The sequence below is a fragment of the Tupaia chinensis genome, unplaced genomic scaffold (genome assembly GCF_000334495.1).
Source record: "Tupaia chinensis unplaced genomic scaffold, TupChi_1.0 Scaffold143921_1, whole genome shotgun sequence".
NCBI classification, from domain to species: Eukaryota; Metazoa; Chordata; class Mammalia; order Scandentia; family Tupaiidae; genus Tupaia; species Tupaia belangeri.
This window is the reverse complement of record NW_006203772.1, coordinates 796,515-801,231: the sequence shown is the minus strand read 5'-3', so window position 1 is coordinate 801,231 and position 4,717 is coordinate 796,515.

Sequence of the window (4,717 nt, the reverse complement as noted above, 5' to 3'; positions counted from 1 at the left end):
GGGGCGCGGGCTCCGCGGGCGGGAAGCTGCCGTGGCTCCCGCCATTCGCGCCCGGCCGAGACCTCGCCTTTAATCATCTCCCCGGATCTAATGGGATTTCTCTGCTGCAATTCATCACGCCACCCCCTCCCCGCACACACGCGCTCACCCGCGCGCTACCTCGCCACACTCCAGGCGTCCAGGGGCGCCGGGGCGCGTGCGGGGGGGCGCAGGGCGGTGAGTCCGGACTGTCGAGCCGGCCGCCCGCGGTCCCGCCTCCCCTGCCGCCCGCCAAACTTCTCTTGACTTTGCCGCCGGTTCCGGGGTCTCTCGCGTCCTCACTGCGGAGAGACGGGGACGGATGGCTCCAGACCTGGGATTGGGACGTCGCTTACCTCCCTTCGCCGTGGCACAGTCATGCCAGAGCGAAACGTAGAGCGCAATTCTGGGGAGAAACTCGAGCGGCCAGGGGCCCCCAACCAGCTCCTCTTTGTCCCCTGAGCTGCAGCCGCTGAGGTCCTGGTACGGAGACTGTCCTCGAAGTCCTTTCCTTTGCGCGCACACACACAACACTCCCAGAGCTCTGCCACCCTCTGAGTCTGCCTTCCTGGCTGGCCCCTGTCCACCCCTTGGTAGACTCCTGGCAGGGAGATCGGTCCCCCAGCCTGTGGCCCCCAGGCCCCTGCTCAGAGTTCGGTGCCCAACTTCGGTGGTCTCAGGTAAAGGGAAGCTTGGCCATGGAGTGGGCAGCAATGGAGTGTTGGGGAGAGGGCTGGGTCTGTGCCCTGGAAAAGGAAGGTGTCTGGTTTCCTCTGGACCTGCTGTCCCAGCTTAAACGAGTTCTCGTCAACACCCAGGTGCTTCTCCCGCGGCAGCTGGTCGGCTGGTGGGGTCACCGAACCGCATTTGGAGTTGGGACCTGCTGTCCCTCGCCATATGGCTCATAGCACCTGATGTGGAGGGGGAGAAGGTGGGAGTTTCTAACCTCCGCACTCCATCTTTCCAGGCCTGGTTCGTTAGAGGTCAGGGCAGCACTGTCCGTGCCGGGCTGGGCCCCTGACGGCAGTTCCTTCGTTCTGCGTCCCCAGAGAGGCGGAAGCCTCGCTCTGCGCCTCTAGCTCCACTCCCGCAGCCCAGTGCTCTCCCACCACCAGGCTGCTCAGCTGGTCCTCTCGCGGCGGGGGCGGGGGTGCGGGGACTTGGGACCGCGTATTCACGTTGCGGGGGGATGGGAGAGTACCCCGCAAGCCCCAACCTGGAGCGGGAGCGAGGAAGAGAAACCCCCATCCCCGCCCAGCAGTCTGAGGTTGTCGCTTGCAGTTTGGGACCTGTTATCAGGTCCGGTCACGGCTTCTCGCTGGACAGCTCCCCTGGGGAACGGGGTTCGTGAGTGTGCCTTGGCATTGCAGCCTGAGACCTCGTGTGGATGCGAGGGTCTGAGTGTGAGTGTAATCTGGGCCCTGCGTGTGGCAGCAGTAGGTCCGAACGTGTCTGCGCTCCAGGAGGCCTGAATATTGGGTGAGGGCTCAGCAGGGAGCAGGTGTGAGCCAGGAGGAGCGTGCAGTGCAGCCACAGAGCTCCCTGCAGGGCTGGAGTGAGTGTCCAGGAGGAAGGCTGCTGTGACTGGGTAGCAGGCGCCCCGCCAGGGTCTGAGTGTTAGGAGGGATCTGTCCACTCTGTGCCCCCCCTGCCCGTTGTGTGACCCAGCCAGTACCCCTCCCTGACCCACCAGAACCTCCAGTGCCTAAGCTGCCGCCTGCCCAAGGGGAATGTGTGGCAGGGGTCTGTCTGACTGTTGGGGAAGACCTTTATTTTCACTCTTAAAAGGGGCCGAGAAAGCCGCCCTCAGTGCCAGGCCTGGCAGGTGAGAGGGGCCTGGACTTTAGAGCTGGGCAGCCCGAGGCCCCTTACTATTCAGTGAGGTTGGAGGTCCCAGTCATTGGGGTTTTGATTCTCCCATTGGGAGGTGGTGCATTTGGCTGTCTTGGGCTCCTGGGAGCTTCAGTCGGCATTGACTAGCAAAAGCCTTTGCAGCTGGGGCAGTGTTCCCTCAGCCTCCCGGCATGGTGTCGGGCCCTGAGAGCTTTGCTCACACGATGCAGGCCACGGGGTGCAGCCAGGCGCAGCCCAGAAGCTGCGGAGGCCTGAAGGCGAGGCAGGCTGTGGAGGTAGGGGAGATCGCTAGATTGTCCTCAGGCATGAGGGGTGCCTTGGGCCATCAGGCTTCCTCCTTACCCACAGGCAGTGCAGTGCAATCTTGCCCCTGCGGTTAGGGGAGCAGTGCGGGAGGGGCAGCGGGTGCCCAGGGCCTGCTGTGTCGGTTTAATGATTTTTAATGAGCAATTACCTTTAGTCATTCTCTTAATTTCTGAATATCAATAAAGTTAATTAAACTCTGCATGTGTGAATATGGCCTGGGGAGATCGTGAAGGTGGAAGCTACGGAGACTGGGGTAGGGCTCATCTCCAGGGGTGGAGGCTCCCTCTAGGGATGGCTGTGTGACCTTGGACCTGCTGCTCCACCTCTCTGAGCTCAGCTGAGAGTGTGATGGGAAATGGGGGACCGGGAAGGCAAATCTAGGTTGCTCACTCTGCCAGGAACTGGGGGGGTGGTGTCTGGAATGCAAGGCTTGAAAAAAGAAGGGAAGAAAGTGGAGGACTTGGCTTCCTGGAGCCCCAGTGCCACAAGGGTTAACTAACCAGGGCCGCCTGAACCTAAAATGGTAATTACTGCTTCCCTCAGCAGACTCCACAGTAGGTGGTGGATTCAGACAGCACATTCCTGAGCCTGGGGGCTGCTACCAAAGCCCACTCAAACCCTGTTCCCCACCTCCCATTGGGATCAGGGAGTGGTGCCAGGACAAGGCCCTCTGAGAGAGAGACTGGATTTCGCTCAGGGCTCCCGAGGACGACATGGTGAGCAGGAGGCTCCCCTGGGCTTCTAAGGAGACTGGAAGGCCTAGAGACTGCTGCGGGCAGGAGGGGAAGTCTCAGTTGGCTTTCTGCCCCTCACGGGCCTGAGCTCATCAAGCTTGGCAGGCCCTGGCGGCCATCCCAGGCTCCTCAGAAGGGTGGCAGCTTAAAATGCCTTGGGGACACCATGGGACGCTAATGGGGAGCCAGGAGACACAGGGGCTAGGCTTAATTAGAAACTGGCCTTAATTAGAAACTGAGCTGTGTGCCCCCCACCATGGCTGCCTGAATGTGGGGAGCATGTCAGAAAGCCTACTTCCTTAGCCTCTCTCTCCACCTAGTCCCTGGCCCTCCACCCTCACCCTGCCCTCCTTGTCCCACACTCTCCTGGTTCCATCAGGGGGTCTGCCAGGCCAGGCTCAGCTCAGGGATGCTGTGCCTCCTCCTGGGCTAAACTGCCAGGCCTTGATAGTCTACTCACCTTCCTCCACCCCCACCCCCAACAAGAAAGAGGGTGGGGAAAAGGGACAATAGGTAGGGGTTACTTTAGTGAAGGAACATGTCAGCCCAGATGGTTAAGAGGTTCCTGTGGGGCCTCAGGCATGCCCCTGCCCTCTCTAGGCCTCCATTTTCTGGAGCCTTCAATATGAGGTTGCACCAAACTTGGCAGCCAAGCCTGGGAACAGGTCAAGACCTCAAGGACTTGAGCCATTCAAATTTCTGAGTCCCCAGCTTACCCGCCTTCTCTCATAGAGGGGGAGCCAGATTCTATATGTAGAAGGCTCCCCGGGAAGGGAAGACCATCCCACCAGCTCTGGTCTGCAGCCGAGAGGCAGGAAGCAAACACTGGGAGGTCTCCAAGGCCGGCTCCAGCAGGAAGTAGCAAATCCAGGAGGCCGACTCGCCTTTTCCTCGCCCAGCCAGGACAAACGAGTGAGCTTCAGTTCCTCAGACCAGCCATGCTCCCAACAGCTCTTGCCATTCCTTCTGCCTGAAATTCTTTTTCCTTCTAGGCCAGCCTGGCTCATTCTATTTCATACTTTAAGCATTGGCTTATCTGGCATTTTCCTAGTTCTTCTTCAGTACATATTTACGGGGCCTCGACTATATGGTTTCTCAGGGGAAGCCTCATCTGCCCCCGAGCCTGAAACAGGACTCCCATGCTCCCACACCCCTTAGCTTCACCTACCAAACCAGTCGTCTTGTTGGGTCACAAGCATCTGATGACTTGATGCTTATCCCCAGCAGCAAGACTGAACCCAGGAAAAGGATACCACGTCTGTTTGCTCACTCCTGAAATCTTGGGGCAGCTCCAGAATTCCTATTTGGGATTAGTTTAGGGTCAGCTGCCTAGTGAAATGGAGTGGTGGGCCCATGGCAGCTGGGACTGCGTCTTGAAGCTGAGTTTGCGTAGCAAGTGCACTATTTTTACATAGATTGTATGTTAGGATTTTTTTTTTCCCTTTTCTAACAGTTGGCCAATTATCCCAACTGTAAATTATAGCCTTTACTTAGTTTTTTCCCTCTACAAATTAAGCTGTCATGCTGTCAGCCTGAGATGGCTTGGGGGTGGGGTGCTGGTGGCCATTCTAAGCAGGCTAAGCCTTTTCCCAGTCACCCCTTAGTGCCGCCACTGTTGGTGTGCCCAGCGGCACACAGCCTAGCACATGTCAGACATTAGATACTTGTTGAATAAGTGACTGAGAACTGCACACATAGAATCAGCAGAGGTAAGCTCAGAGTCTGGGCTTCCTAACCCCTCCCACAGCACCCACTCTAAGTCCCACCCAGGTACCCTGCTGGCTCGCATGAATGTAAGGACTGTA